General features: G+C 38.4%; 1 protein-coding gene across 4 annotated transcripts in view; it reads left to right on the top strand.

Annotated features, from left to right (window-relative positions):
- The window catches only part of shroom3 (shroom family member 3), a 76,403-nt gene that overhangs the window by 23,235 nt on the left and 35,796 nt on the right, over window positions 1-17,372 (top strand). For 2 of the 4 annotated variants that reach the window (XM_058416486.1, XM_058416485.1), the window contains exon 1: window positions 10,231-10,527. The exons of the other annotated variants lie outside the window; for them this stretch is intronic. The gene's annotated coding sequence lies outside the window, so the exon portion shown is untranslated. Of the gene's footprint in view, window positions 1-10,230; window positions 10,528-17,372 lie in introns of those variants that run through there. 4 annotated transcript variants of the gene reach the window in all.

Consider the following 17,372-nt stretch of genomic DNA (forward strand, 5'->3'; position numbering starts at 1 on the left):
ATTATGAATTGAAATGGTGATAGAAGAAAAACACAACAAATAGTGGTAGAAGAAGAAGTAGTAGAAAAAGTAGAAGTAGTAGTAGAAGTAGTAGGAATGGTAGTGCTATATGTAGAAGTAAATGTAGATGTAGTTGTAGTAGTAGTAGTAGTAGTTGTTGTAGTAGTGGTAGAAATAGTAGTAGTACTGGTAGGAGTAGTAATAGTTGTTGTAGTAATGGTAGTAGTGGTAGTGGTAGAAGTCCTTAGTTCAAGTTTGTACTTTTCCTATTATTCTGTATGATTGTGTACGTGACTAATATAGATTGAGTTTCACTTTTAATATAAATGCAATCTTGACATATTACATCCACCACGTTGGTTTTGTCATATGACCTACGACATCAGATTAACTAAGTACAGTTTAACCACGAGAAACTATGTTTAATGCCAATAGCATCTACAGGTATTTCAAACCTAATATTTTATGAATATTGAGAAGGGTAGGGATATTTGAGTAGGGATAATTGAGTAGGGATAATTGAGTAGAGATAATTAAGTAGGGATGTTTGAGTAGGGATGTTTGAGTAGGGATATTTGAGTAGGGATGTTTGAGTAGGGATATTTGAGTAGGGATGTTTGAGTAGGGATAATTGAGTAGGGATAATTGAGTATGGATAATTGAGTAGGGATATTTGAGTAGGGATATTTGAGTAGGGATAATTGAGTAGGGGTAATTGAGTAGGGATAATTGAGTAGGGGTAATTGAGTAGGGATAATTGAGTAGGGATAATTGAGTAGGGATATTTGAGTAGGGATATTTGAGTAGGGATATTTGGGTAGGGATATTTGAGTAGGGATAATTGAGTAGGGATATTTGAGTAGGGATATTTGAGTAGGGATATTTGGGTGCAGCAGACTCTTAAAATATAAATTACATTAAGTGTAAAATCCTGTCACATGACTATTGACCAGAATATGACTGGAATTCCTGGAAAATGATCAGGATGTGTGAACAGCATTACCAGGAAAGACGCACTGACATCTTTCCAGGGACCTGATTTACAACATTACGTGCTGTCAAGCAATGAGTGCAGGAAAAGAGCAAGTACAGGAAGAAAAAAAACATCAGAAATGTGTAGTTTACAGGATCCACATGTAAATATAGAGCAAAGTGTAGGTTAGGAGTGTTAGTTAGATAAATTCCACAAAAATACAATGTATGTTGGGGTTTGTTATACACCAATCAGGCATAACATTATGACCACCTGCCTAATATTGTGTTGGTCCTCCTTTTGCTGCCAAAACATCCCTGACCCATCATGCACTGGGTATTCTGATGCCTTTCTATCAGAACCAGCATTAACTTCTTCAGCAATTTGAGCAACAGTAGCTCGTCTGTTGGATCGGATGGTGATGAGTTATTATTATTTTATGTACAGATTATTAATTTTTTTGATTTTATTTCAATTAATTAAAAGGACTATTTTGTGAAACTTGCTCAAAGGTGAAAAAAGAAACAAGTTTACAATCTAGGACTAATAAAATAGCCATTTAATTAAAACAAATTTTAAAAAATGGCACCTTATAAAATGTATAAGAGCTTTGGTCTGAGGAAGCTGTCCCGCTACAGTATCTGAGCCCAGCTGAAGATATAACACTTACTGCCATTAGAAGGTGCTCTTTCACTCTATAATCATCATTACCTGAGCCCCTTACCCCTTCTGCTCTCTGGATCTATCTTGATGCCCCACCTCTGGTTGGACTTCTCCTCACTTGGAAACTAAAGATACATAAGATTGCTGTGGATGGTACCATTTAAAAACCAGGAAGAAGGCTTTGGACTGGAAGTGTTATGATGGCTTGGCACTACAATTGCTATGGATTGCAATTGCTGTGCTTTCAGGTCTCCATCAGTGAACAGCTGATACATTTTTTGACCATATAGCACACAGTTATAGAAGGGAAATGATTTATTTTCACATTTTCTGTTGTGACCCATGAGGTATGGATTCCATTTGAGTCTGGTTCCTCCTAAGGTTTCTTCCTCATGTCCTCTCAGGGAGTTTTGTTTTTGTTTACCATCACCTCTGACTTGCTCAGATACATTTATAAATATTTCTCTCTCCCTCTCTCTCACTCTCTCTCTCTCTCAGAAGAGCAGTAGAGAGTAGACTCTGACCAACTGGACATTTGTTGGACATTTCCCAGAGATTTCATGTTCAGGTTTTGCAAAAGTATGTTTCGGGTGGAAGATCTCTGTGTGCAATGCAGCTGATTTTAGATCATATATTATGTGACCAAGCAATTCTGGATGCATGTCACATCATACACCTCTGTTGTTCTTCCCCAAAGTGGTGCCACAACATTAGAAACACACAGTTGTATAAGAAGTCTTTATATGCCGTAGTATTACATTGTCCCTTCAGTGGAACTAAGGGGTCAAAACCCATTTCAGCATGACAGTGTCCCTGTGCACAATGCAAGCTCCAAGAAAACATGGAGTGGAAGAATTCAAGTGGCTTGCACAGAGCCCTGACCTCAACACATTTAGGATGAACTGGAATGCAGGCCTCCTTGCTCAACATCAGTGTCTGATCTCACTAATGCTCTTGTAGCTGATTGAAGTCAAATCCACACAGCCACTCTCTGAAATCTAGTGGAAAGCCTTTGAAGAAGAGTGCAGGTTATTATTACAGCAAAAAAGAGGGGATCTAGACACAGTATATGTGTGTGACAGTCAGCTGTCTACAGACTTTTGGCCATATAGTGTATTTTCCCATTTTCACAGAAATGGATGTAGATTTACAAAAACTCTCCAAAATGGGAGAAGAAAAGTTGCAAGAAACCAGACTCATCTGAGTGACACCTGATATTGGGGCTATAAATATTGGGACAATGGTCCAAGATGGCTGCGCAGCAGTAGTATGCAGATCCAAAATGGTGCTATTTGTGTTTTAGTCTGAATATCAAAGTGCAAGGATACCAAAGACATGTTCAAAGTTCATGTATATGACATGTTCAAAGTTCATGTATATGACTGCCAGATGATGTAGCTAGGACAGCTCTGTCCCAGGTGCAGAAGAGGAAGAGCAAACAGTTTCATGTGTGTTTTGCACAAGACACACTTCCTTCCAATATCTGAATTATGAAAGCTTATCCACAGAGACAAGAGTGAGACTCAGGCACAGTCTTCACACTTCGGTCTATCCACAGCAGCAGAGAATGGAGTACAAGCATCTGGATATGGGCGAGGAATCCACTGCGGAGAAATTAGGCTTAAGAACTGATTTAGATATTTATGCAGTCTAACCTGCTTCCGAGCCCAAAACAGAAATACACCCTCAGACAGTCGAACACGAAAAACCATCACGCAACTTAAGATGCCATTCATTCATGTATAGGTGTGTCTGAAACACACAACAGCTGCCTTCGATGCCTTGATGCCTCTCGCTCTCATAAGTCAGCTGCATTATGACACAATGCCTCAGAATGCTTTGAGACCAACTTTGGCAGCTTACTACCTTAAAACTCATTGGGAATAAAGTGAATATTTGGTGAACACACCAGCCATTTTTCACTATACTGCAATAACTACACTGCAGTCATATCCATCTCCAAACTGCTTGCAATATCCCTCTATGCTTTTAACAGACAGGATTGTGGGATATGTAGGATATGTCAGTGAAGTACATGTGTATGCTGTCTTTAAAATGAACCAGATGAAGGCACCAGAGAAGGCAAACATTCCGATTTGGACATGATTCAATGTCTTTTTGTGTCTGAGAACAGTGTGTTTTACTTTTTAGACACACCCTGCATGTGTCTTTTGAAAAGTTTAACCCGTGAAACTCTTATTATTAATCGATTCATCTTAAAGCACGTTATTTAGGAACCACTATGCATTATTCATGCACCATGAGGCTCGTAGATCGAAAAGAAAATCAGATCGAAATTCAGGGCATTTTTGTCTGAATATATGGAATAAAAATTGGATTTTAAAATTATTCTAACCTTTTTGTTCAGTGGCATAAGTTCTAAATATCGAAAAGCATTCATTAACAGCATTGACAGATTAAATAAAAAAAATTCACTAATAAATAAAAATATTGATCTGCAAACAGACAGAGATTCTAAGCTTGTGCATGAAAAATATTTCATGTGTAAATACTGGGAATTTTTGCAAATGTCATTTAACAAAATAGGATCATAAAAACAATTTACTTAAATAGTTAAACACCAAAACACAGAGTATTTAAAAATTCAATTTGGACTGGATTTGCTAGAACCTTCTGGAAATTCATTTTTAGTTTAAACTTTTAAAAACAACAGGTATTAATAACCCACAAATGACACAAGTATTAAGTATGGTAATGTGTGTGTGTGTGTGTGTGTGTGTGTGTGCGCGCACATGGGGCGTGGGATATGGGTGTGTGTGTGCGCAGCAGTAGACAGTGTAGTAAAAGCATTACACTCAGGAATAAATATTTAACAGTGACTCTTATATCTACCATCTGCCCAGCGCTTATACTGTCTCCCCTTTCATCTCTCTGTTTCCTCCTCACGCTTCTCTCCTTCTCACCTCACTATTCCTTTATTTTTGGTATCAACAAAACAAGGCGGAATGTTTCCTTGAGTTAATATGTGCTTACAATTGTGTGTGTGTGTGTGTGTTGGGGTATTTCTGTGCTGTTAAAGTATAACACACATATACCATGTAGCTCCATCATCCCGTGTGTGTGTGTGTGTGTGTGTGTTGGGGTAGTTCTGTGCTGTTAAAGTATAACACACATATACCATGTAGCTCCATCATCCCGTGTGTGTGTGTGTGTGTGTTGGGGTAGTTCTGTGCTGTTAAAGTATAACACACATATACCATGTAGCTCCATCATGCCGTGTGTGTGTGCGTGTGCGTGTGTGTGTGTGTGTGTGTGTGACTATGTGTGGGTATTTCTGTGCTATTAAAATATAACACACATATACCATGTAGCTCCATCATGCCGTGTGAGTGTGTGTGTGTGTGTTGGGGTAGTTCTGTGCTGTTAAAGTATAACACACATATACCATGTAGCTCCATCATGCCGTGTGTGTGTGTGTGTGTGACTACGTGTGGTTATTTCTGTGCTATTAAAATATAACACACATATACCATGTAGCTCCATCATGCCGTGTGTGTGTGTGTGTGCGCGTGTGTGTATGCATATAACTGATCTCTTTTCATTATGTCATTAATTTAACTGTATATAGAGACTGAGAAAGAGACAAAGTGTGAAACATAAACAATATGGCCATAGAATGGATTTATTCTATTCTATTCTATTCTATTCTATTCTATTCTATTCTATTCTATTCTATTCTATTCTATTTAATTCGAAGTGTGAGATAAAAGTGCAGAAAGACAAACAGAGCTAGTAACTAAGCTGAATGATGTTGGACCGGTCCTTTGTTTGTCTTGGTATTTTGGTTTGTGTTCTGCAGAAGAACACGGCTTACTGCCAGCTCAACACTACAACACCTCAGCAGCATGCAGCCACACATCTACACGTCCACAATATTAGGACACTGCAACATCACGACAACTCCAGAACACAACACAACACTGTAGCACAAACACAGCATCAATGCCCAGGTTTTGGGCTGCTGACTGCTAGCTAACCTTAACAACACAACTATTTATCAGCCCCAGGCTTCTGACACGCCACCTCGAGAGTCACACCAGTGAAAGCTTGGCCAGAGAGCTAATGTGTAGGTAACCATGTTTAACTGGGTTACATTCTAATCTAAAGCTTTTGTTTCATTAGATGAGAGTCAAAATGAATCGTGCAAAACTACACTGTGTTGTAAGAAAGTTTTAGTTTTTGTATTTTAATTGAGTTGAAAGTTTTAATTAAACATAATGGTTCGCAAGTTTGCCACAACAGCATATCCGATTATTCGAATTTTGTGTATCAGTACATGCTTTATAAATATAAAATCACCTCCGAAAGTATTTTGAGATCATTAGATGAATTCCAGCTTTTATTTGCACTTAATACTAGTTGAATTTCCCTTACTTGTAAAATAACTCAATGGGTCAACGCATGACCCACAGACAGGATGTTTCTGCACACGTCTGAACTGATTCTGCTGCTACCATCATGAGTTACATCATCAATAAAGATTGATGAGTCTCTTCCAGTGTGAGATAATGAGCTCATATGTTTTGGATCAGGAGCACTTTGGCCTTTCCATCACTTTAATCTTGGTTGTGGTTTATCTCTGGTCTGTCTCTTTTTTTTATGAATTCCAATCTGGTCTTCTGATTTAGAGTAGTTTACATCTTGTGGTTTGGCCTCTATGTTTCTGCTCTTGAAGTGGATTGTGATACCTTCACCTCTGCCCTCTGGAGCCTGCTGGTGATGTCAATGACTGTTGTTTTTGGCTTTTTCTTTACAGCTCTCACAATGTTTCTTTCATGCAGTTGTTCTCCTTTGCTGACCTGTTTGATACTCTAGTTGTGACTAAACCTGTCCACTGCAGTCTCAGTGTTGTTTTCTTGGCTGACAGAAATGAAACCCAACATGTTTTTCTGCTGTTGTTCCCGTCCATCTCAAAGTTCAGCATGTTGAGATGCTTTTCTGCTCAAAACAATTGTATATAGTGTTTATCTAAATTACTGTAGCCTTTCTATGAGCTCAAACCACTCTGGCCATTCTCTATTGACCCCTTTCTCATCAATAAGGTGTTCTGTCCGTCCTGAGTAAATCTAGAGACTGTTTTGTGTGACAACTGCAGGAGATTATAGAAATACTCAAAAATTCCTTTTTGGAATTCATGTTGCTGTCAAAATCATTGAGAACACATTTTTTCCTCATTCTGATGGTCAGTGTGACCATTGCCTGAACCTGCTGACCCATACCTGTCATGATTGGCTGATTAGATCATTTCATGAATGTATAGGTGTACAAGATTTCCTAATCTTGAGTTCCTAATAAACCGCTCATTGGGTGTATATTGCCTGGTCTCCGAAATATCTTTGGTCATCTGAAATGCTATTTAAAACTATGTATAAATTGTGAAAATATAAAAAGTAAACAATGTTATAAAACTATGTAAAAGCAGCTTAGTAACAGCATGCAAATAAACCTATGTTAAAGAGGCCGAATTTTGGCTTGAAATGTGAATGTGGAATCATCCGTGTGTATTTGCATAGGTGCAGCAAACCTCTCTACTCCAAAACACAGACTGAGCCACCCTCACTTTGTGTTTGTGTGTGTGTGTGTGTGTGTGTGTGTGTGTGTTGCTATGTTAGAAGTCACAGCACACAAAAGAGCATATTTGTGGTCAGGTGCATTAGAGGACAGGTGCTCAGTGTACAAACATAAGCACACACACACACACACACACACACACACACAAACAGATGTCTAGGATTATGTGTTTGTTACAGTGAACATAGGCTTGTATGTGTGTGTTACTTTCTCATGTCCACACTCTAAATGTTTCTCCACTCCTATTCACCTGTTCATTAATCACTAAGGAGAGATGTTTACCCACATCGATGCGCTTTCTCTTTCTCATTCTTCCCTGTTCCCCATCTGTTTTTTTTGCATCCAGGTATATTACTCTCCTCGTGTTCATTATGTATGAGTGTAGTTTTTTTTGTGTACATAAAAGCACAGAAATCTTTCTTGAGATTCGTTTCCTGTTGCTCTTGTTCCCTCTCATCAGAATATCCACAGCTAAACAGAACAGAAAGTTGTATTTTAATTCAAACATTAATCGAATGTTCAATATGTCAGTGGAAGTAAATGTGAATTATTATGTTTGCTTCCATCAGATACATTTATGTTAAAGTTGATGATGTCAGCAAAAGAGCATCAGCCATGCACACAGTACATTTACATTTCTGGTATTTGGAAGACACTCTTATATTTTATATCTCATTTTTATACAACTGAGCAATTGAGAGTAAAGGGTCTTGCTCAGGGGCCCAGTAGTGACATCTTGGTGGACCTGGGATTCGAGCTCACAACCTTCTGATCGGTTGTTTGACAAATATTTAATAATACTGAACACAGCATTTAGATAAAGAGCTCATGAAGTACATGAACAGACTTCAACTTGTATAAACACTAGAACTTTTTGGGCCTTGATGTGTAAACACACACACACACACACACTGATGCATTCAACAACTGTTTAAAAGCCTTTTCAGAAAAAGCACTGCGCACATTCCGAGGAAAAAAGGGCTGGTGCTCAGGGAACTGCGTCGTCCACTCCATAGGGCATGGTAAAGACACATGAAAAACTTAGGCATGTGTGAGCACCAGTGTACTCACTCAATTTCATGTTTGGGTTGCTGTTAAGTGGAGTGGTCAGTATCTATCAAAAGTATCCTTTAAGTCATGTTAGTCTTTAAGTCCTGTAAGTATCCTTTAATTCCTGTAAGATGCAACTTACAAGACTTAAAGGATCTGGTGCTAACATCTTGGTGCCAGATACCACAGCACACCTTTAGGGATATAGTGGAGTCCATGCCTCGATGGGTCAGGGCTGTTTTGGCAGTAAAAAGGGGACCAACATGATATTAGGCAGGTGGTCATAATGTTATGCCTGATCAGTGTATGGTCTTTCATTATGTGTGTATTATGAATAAAACTGAAGCTCAAAAGGAAGTAGTAGGGATCATATAAATAAATAAATAGCTAATAGAGTTAGGCTGACCTTCAGAGGCAACCTGATTCAGTATTTGAATCTCTTTATCTGGATTATGACACAGTTGTCTTGCTGCACACCTATTGTGTGTTTCTTCCTGATTAGTACCTTATATACAGTAAGCTCTTCATTTCTTCTGTTGCTAAACATTGTGTTTGTGTTTCCATGAATAGTGCACCTCCTTTAAGATTACCTTGCCTCACCTTGTCTTTGTTTTGTGTTTTAGTTTAAAATAAAATGATGCCTGCATTTATATCTGACTCCTGTGATTGGTGTGACTGTTGCTCATTGAAACTAAAAGGAAAAAACAAAACAAAACACTGGATAAAACACAAGCAGCAACAGTACTACTTATACATACACCGATCAGGCATAACATTATGAGCAGTGAGAGGTGACATGAATAACACAGATTATCTCCTCATCATGGCACCTGTTAGTGGGTGGGATATATTAAGCAGCAAGTGAACATTTTGTCCTCAAAGTTGATGTGTTAGAAGCAAGAAAAATGGGCAAGCGTAAGGATTTGAGCGAGTTTGACAAGGGGCAAATTGTGATGGCTAGACGACTGGATCAGAGCATCTCCAAAACTGCAGCTCTTGTGGGGTGTTCCCGGTCTGCAGTGGTCAGTATCTATCAAAAGTGATCCAAGGAAGGAACAGTGGTGAACCGGAGACAGGGTTATGGGCGGCCAAGGCTCATTGATGCACGTGGGGAGAGAAGGCTGGCCCGTGTGATCTGATCCAACAGACGATCTACTGTTGCTCAAACTGCTGAAGAAGTTAATGCTGGTTCTGATAGAAAGGTGTCAGAATACACGGTGCATGACGGGTCAGGGCTGTTTTTGCATAATGTTATGCCTGACGAACCCTACATACACTGTATTTTTGTGGAATTTATCTAACCAACACTCATCACCTACACTTTGCTCAATATTTACATGTGGATCCTGTAATCTATCTAAGGATCTGCTGTTAGGGCTGTTTGATGAGGCAAGGCTGTTTTGGCAGCAAAAGGGTCACCAACACAATATGAGGCCAGTGGTCATAATGTTATGTCTGGTCTGTGTATATACGTCCACAAACACAAGAGACAAACTATAAACTAATATAAAGATAGGATTTGGTTAGTATGTCAAGATTTTTTTTGCAAACTGGAAACCATTTTGGCTTCAACTTATTATGAGACACATGCAAGTCCTCACAAGGCTGACGAGTAACACTGGGGAGTACAAGGGTGTGTATATAATAAAAAGTAAAACATCAGTGATGCAGACTAAACACAACAAGGTTGAAGAGGGCAGAACAGGAAGATTTTAGATTTTCATCTAAGCAAGCAGAAATGGGGTTTAATCCCCCCCCCATTAAGGTTTATTCATGGAAAGCTTCCCAGTATTGAAAAGGGTGATGCAGAAGAGGGAAGTGGAGAGAATGAGAGAGATGTGTAACCTGCCCTGTGACATCATTGACATGGTTTCCATTCATGCATGCTGATTGGCTGGGGGGAGGGACGTAATATGATTCCTTTCTCAATCCACTGTGTTTGGGGATAGAAAGGTAGAGAGAGAGAAAGAAACAGAGGAAGAAAGACCTAGAGGATGTTGGTCACTCTTTTCCAGGGTTTGGACAAATTTTGTATTGTTCATGCTAGACTTTTTGCGCCAGAAAAGTGTGTGTGTGTGTGTGTGATAGAGTGAGCAGTAGATGGAGATCTGTGTTAGCTGTGTAATTGTTGTATTGCCTGCTGGTTTAAAGTTCACGCTGCAGCTGATTTGTTGTTTCTGGCGCACATTTTGGTTTTGGGCGAAAATCAATAAACGGAGCACCACTCCCTGAGACACCTGATCTGAGAGGTAAGCGTACTCACCTGTGCAGGTGAAACCTCTGTCTCTCTCTCTCTCTCTCTCTCTCTCTCTCACATACACACACACATGCACATGCACACGCACACTCAGTATCCACTCATGCACAAATGTTCACATGTGCAAAAAAGACTACTATTATTATTAAATATTTCTTGCTGTCCTGCGACACTGAGTAGTGCTGAAGAAGTTACTATTAGGCTAACGAAGCACTTATAACTGTTATGTTGATTAATGACTACATAGATCATGACATATAGCTATTATCTTCATTTTGCTGATACTATAGGCTTTATTAGACTCATAGTCATTATTTTCTGACCATAGATTATCAATTGTATTAATATCATTTTATATTAGTTCTTAGCTACTAGTCCAGTTTCACTATATATGATGTTAGCTGTTACCCTAATAATCACTGTATTAACTGGGGACTGTAATGTAGCATATATGATTAGTCTAATAACAGTGAACAGCATAAACTCATTCAAGTCTTCAGAAAGGACTTCACATCAAACATCTTTCATGAGGAAAGCCGTGATCTCAGAGATGTTGACTACGTCATTACAGTTGTGAATATTTTAGAAACTGCTGATCACCTGGGATTTTCACACACAGCTGTCTTTAGAGTTTCCAATGAATAATGTGGAAAATATCCAGTGAGCAGCATCTGTGTATGCTGAAATGTCTGGCTGACCATAAAGGTCAGAGGAGAACGGCCAGACTGGTTTGAGCTAACAGCAAAGCTTTAGTGACTGAAATAACAACTTTGATCAGAAAACCTTCAGGTGGATGAGCAACAACATTGGGATTCACTCCTGTGAGCTGAAATAGGAATCTGAGGCTACAATGGCACAGGCGCATAGAACTGGACAGTTGAAGATTTTAAAAGGACTGGGCAACATTCCATCTGAAAGGCACGTTAGAGGGGTGGAGGGTGGCATTTTTGAAAAGTTGCCCTGCTCTAAACCAAAGGGTCCAAAATGCCTCCACTGAGACTGGCCAGTAGATATATTTGATTAGATCGCAGATTTGATTATAATAAAACAAAATAGATTATCACTTTTTACAGTTATACAGACTGTATATATATATATATATATATATATATATATATATATATATATATATATATATATATATATATATATATGTAGTTTAATAGATTTCTGATTAGTTTTTCTTTTCATATTAAGGTAATGCCTTGTTCCTTTTAAAGCAACATGTGTTGAAGACAAACACTTCACTTGAGCTAATCATTGAGGTGAATGATATAGAGTTTATCTCAACTAGCCCTTCGTTAAAATAGTTGGTCAGTTTTATTTGCTTTCCTCTTTCAAGTGGAACAGTTTATAAGGAATTTTTAAATGAAGGTGCTCCTTCAGTTTACAACATCAGCGCACTAGTTAAAGAAAATTCATACATCCATTCAGTTATAATGGAAGGCTGATAAACGTTTAAAAGCCTCGACTCATGCTTTCCAATGAAGCAGAACCTCCTCAGTCACAAGGTGCCATTATTTTATTTAACCAGACAACAACAAAGCATGCGTGTACACACATCTTGCGGTGATGTTTACTACCCGCACCCTTTTTAATAGATTTCTAATCTCTTACTACAGTCTCTGAAAGCTTGGGTCTTTCCACAGTTTGTTTTGATGCAGTATAGCGAGCCCTGCTACAAGCAGGGAAGGAAAATGCTGATTCAGTGTTACCTAAGATTGTGGAAGCTGTGGTCTTCTGAGAATTTATGAGCCTTGTTTTGTTACTTCAATGCCAGTTTCAACTACTATGGAGAAAGGTTTTGGTGAAAGTTTATCTCCTGGGTGGAGTGCTGTCTTCTGGGTGACGCCATCGTGAGCTCATTCTGCCATTTTGCATAAATTTTAGTACGTGATTAAGACTTACATAAATGGGAGGGATCCTCTTTATGTAAGGGCCTTTTGAAGTAGAACTTTTACTTTAAGTGAAACACTTACGCTGAAGGATGGATTAGGAAATCATAGACCACTGGGCGTTGCTCTGCTCACCCACTGTGCATGACCCAAAGCAAGGTGCCCTGACTGCCCCATCCCACAACCCATCACATGCAAAACAGTACATGCCTCTGTGTTATGCAGAAGACTGTCTGACTTTGGCGACTAGATTCTTCCTTCTCCTCACAACATATCTTTGAGAATAGCCTCCAGTGACTGCATGCACAATCTTCTTTGGCTCATGTTACTTTAAAATTCACTTTTATTTTGACCAATGACCAAATAGGAAAAATGTATATTGTAAGTTTTTTTTCAGTGACATACTTATGGTGGGTTTACTGTAATTGATGAGTTTTTCATCTGTTTATTTTGCTCCAGTTAAAACAATTAGAGCCTAACTGACCATTCGCTGGTTATATATTCAAAGCCACACATTTCAGACATTTCAAATGGCTCATGCTCTAATATAATCTTATTGTGATCTAACTTTGTCCATGTTCAAATCTGCAAATACATGCTTGTTGTGGATCCCTTATTCACATGTCCAGTCCTTTGGTAGTCTGTTCCTGCTTTCTTAGAATATTAAATACTCACATTTGCATTAATATTACTTTGTAATATTGTATTCGTAAGAGTAGTACTACTTGATACATAAATACATAAATCGATATACAAAACATCCTGATAACTGAGGTCATTATCAGATGTGTATGTTGATATGCCTGAGATGCTCTGTCATATTGTCTTGCGCATCAGTGATTCCCATTTTGAAACAGTTCCTTGCTGAAGCAATTTTATTTTTTATTTTTATAGCATCCTTTTAACCCAAGAAAACGTTCCAAAGGAAAACAAGCTTATACATACAGACACCCAAAACATTACCTGGGTAATGCTTCAAACTGTGTTTATGTGTGTGGAGTATTAAAGAATGTGATTTTGGCATAAATTTGTCTAGAACCCATTTTGGACTGTATCAGTGAGAGTTTAATTTAACATTTAGGTGGAGTGAAACCTAAACTATGCTTGGGTTACATCACTGTTATGAGAAATAGCTATCTTTTGGGAGTATTGGCATAGTACTGCAGGAAGGAGGATGCATTCCTTAGTGTATGTCCTCATATTCATCTGTGTCTAGATATAAGCAAAACAAGGAGAGAAGAGAATGAAAGAGAGGTGAGCATTCAGCATAAAGGCCATGAGAATGCTGTGCATGTGTATGTATTTTCTTTGATGGCTATTGCCCAAAGGTTTGTATGTTTTCCTGTCAGCTTATTTGTTATCTCTATAGCAAAGACAGACCTTCTAATCCTCTAATCCCAGTATTGTATTTCACAAAGTCTACATTTTTTACTTTATCCTGTAATCTTTACCATTCTTTTGTCCTCTTTAGAAATTCATCAAACATATTTCTAAAATGTTTTTTGGTGAGGTGTTGGATTTTTTATATATATATATATATATATATATATATATATATAACCCTGACAGCTTCAAACAAATCAAACAAATGTCAAACAAATGACAAATGAGATACAGAAAAAATACCTACACACCTGCACGTAAGTATTCACCCTCTGGAGCTTCCAATAGGTCAGTAATTGGTAGAGATTGGCAGATCCTTTTGAGACGTGTCTCTATCAGCTTTGCACAGTTGTATCTTGATATTTTTACCCATTCTTTTGGGCAAAACTCTTATGCTCAGTCAGGACTGTTGGTAAACAGCAATATTCAAGTTGTGCCACAGATTCACAATCATATTGAAGTCGGGCCTTTCAAGATCTTGGTCTTCTAATTGTTAGAAGGTGAGCCTTCAGTCAGTCTCAAGTTTCTGGCCGACTGAAACACATTTTCTTCTAGGATTACCCATCTGTCTTGCCTTCAATCCTGACCAGGTTCCCTTTCTCTGCTGATGAAAAGCGTCCCCGCAGCCCAGTGCTACCCACACCCTGCTTCACTGTAGGGATGTACTGATTACGTTTTTATTTCTTACTTTGGCCTGATCCTAATGTGAGTCGTAATAATATATACTGTAGTATATTGCTAGACGCATCTGATAAAAGACCTCGTAGTTGGTCACAAACCTTCTGGTAATGTCCAGAGGAAGTACAGTGGCTCCAAAAGCTCCAGAGGTGGACAGGTGCTCTCTACCACAGTAATAGGTTGGTCATTTAGAGTGATGAATTCAGTTACCTTCTCTGTAGTGTTTTTGTTACAGTCAAGCGGAAATCTCCTCTGGTGTGTTAATTTGGTGCGACATGTCCTCAAGTTACCTAAGTGAACCTGCTGTGTTCTGTTTAGTTTTTAGGGGACGTATCAAATAGGCAATATTGAACACCACTCTGTTGCTACCGCCTCATGAAATCCTCGTATTGCAGACATTACAAGTGTTTCAGTTCAGTTCTGGTCTTATTTAAGTTACATGTTTGCAGAGTTTACAACACAAGATATAACTATTTTTCAGAAATGGCTTTCTTATTGCCACCCTTTGTAAAACCTAGCATTCTAAGTGGTAGCTTAGTGGTTAAGTTGTTGAGGTTCTGTTGAGAAGGTTGTTAGTTTGATTCCCAGGACCACCAAGCTGCCATTGCTGGGCCCCTGAGCAAGGCTCTCAAGCCTTGATTGTATGAAATAAGATAAATTGTAATTTGCTCTGGATTAGAGTGTCTGCCCAGTGCCAAAAATGTACTGTGATTAAAGAGTTCAAAGTAATTGGGAGATTTTACAGCAGTGGCAGTGAATGTTTATGCAATTCATTTTGCAAAATATATAATTTTTTGCCCCATTTCAATATTTTGTGCTTTGGGTATGTTCTTTATATTTAATTCCAGTTAAGTCAAGTTCAGTTCCAGATTATAATACTGGAAATTGTGAAAAAGAGGTTAATATTTTCGAAGAAGCATGTAATTTGAAGTGAATAGTAGGGCTATAAATGTAAACAAAATGATTATATAACGCTTGACAAGTTGCTCATATCTGCTAAGTATGTTGCATGTGTGAACTGAGACCTTGATAAAGTCATATTTAGTGCATCTAGATCCTAGCATTGTTCAGAAAATAAACACAGGTACTTTCATTTTAGAAGAAGAAGAAGAAGCCCTTATTTTTGTCACATATATATTACTGCACAGTGAAAATCGCCCTTGACACATCCCAGCTTTGGTAGATAGTGTCAGAGCACAGGGTCAGCCATGATACAGCACCACTGGAGCAGGGAGGGTTAGGGGACTTGCTCAGTGGCCCAGACAGTTAATAACCCAGAGTCTTTACCACTTGAGCTACCACTGATTATATGTGAAAGTAAATATTTCTCTTCTTCCATAATGATGACATTCATGTGAATTGAAGTTGAAACTTTAAACTTGAAGTTATGCTCAGTTGTCAATTTCTGACAAGAAAAATCTAATTACATCATTTATAATTGTGCTAATTAGTACTAATAGTAAAATAATTAGTAAACCTGACATTTGAGGAAGCGTTATCAATGAACCCTAATTTACAGTTGTTGTTTTTTTTTTTTTTTTTTACAATTTACATAATTTATGTTATATGTAAGACAGAACAAGGGAAGTTCTGTACAATGAACACAACAACAGGAAACAGTAATACAGGACAGCGTGAGGCGAGGAGACATCGAGACAGGACAAAATGTCATTTTTTGCACACAAACGAACTGTAGAGACTTATAGATTAAGTTGATCTGAGGAATCTGTTCCCCAGTATATCAGCAATGGAGAAAAAAACAGTTTATATATGACAGGATTCAGTGCAGAGAGGATATTTTAGACCTTTCAGTTTAGTAATCTGAGCTTTTTGGCTGTTGTTGGTGATTCATAGAATTTGAAGGAATGAGGGATAAGCAAACACAGTAACACAAGATGAAAGTAAAACTACATACAGTTTCATAGTTAATTTTGGTGTTTATTTTTACAACATACCCCGATCAGGCATAACATTATGAGCACTGAGAGGTGAAGTGAATAACACTGATTATCTTCTCATCATGGCACCTGTTAGTGGGTGGGATATATTAAACAGCAAGTGAACATTTTGTCCTCAAAGTTGATGTGTTAGAAGCAAGAAAAATGGGCAAGCGTAAGGATTTGAGCGAGTTTGACAAGGGGCAAATTGTGATGGCTAGACGACTGGATCAGAGCATCTCCAAAAATGCAGCTCTTGTGGGATGGTCCCGGTCTGCAGTAGTCAGTATCAATAAGAGCTCAGTATCAATAAGAAATGATGTTATTTCCATGATTTATTCTTTTTGGCTGAGTCTAGACGTGTGACAGATTCAGTTCATGTGCAGACCTGAACACTTTGCTCTGAGCTGTAACTCTGTGGCTCTCCAGCACAGCTTCCAGTCGCTTACACAAACTCTACCATTTCAAAAGTGGGAGTTAAAGAATGACCTGCACGGATGAAGTTGATATTTATCCTGCTTTATGGGGCAAAAGAAAAGCTGGCAATTCACTGAAAGGCATGAGGCATTTGTTAAAATATTATAGTTTATGCTTGGTTAGAAGGGTTAAAGGTCGGCATTAATGTGTCTGATAGCATTCTATTTCCATAACAGGGTAGAGCTGCGAGAAAACTGGCAGCACTGTTGTTTTTCTGACCTTGAAGTGTAGCTGTTTACCAGTGACCAGTGTTAACCCCCAACCATCATCTCTCTCTCTCTCTCTCTCTCTCTCTCTCTCTCTCTCTATCTCTCTTTAAATGCCTCATCAGGTCAACATTCCAGTAACAAGTCAGGCTGGTTTTGGCCTTTTAAAGACTTTCTCTACCACATGTATGGAAAGGGTGTGTGTGTGTGTGTGTGTGAGAGAGAGAGAGAAAGAGAGAGAAAATGGACTAAATAACATAC

The sequence above is a fragment of the Hemibagrus wyckioides genome, linkage group LG18 (genome assembly GCF_019097595.1).
Source record: "Hemibagrus wyckioides isolate EC202008001 linkage group LG18, SWU_Hwy_1.0, whole genome shotgun sequence".
Classification (NCBI taxonomy): domain Eukaryota; kingdom Metazoa; phylum Chordata; class Actinopteri; order Siluriformes; family Bagridae; genus Hemibagrus; species Hemibagrus wyckioides.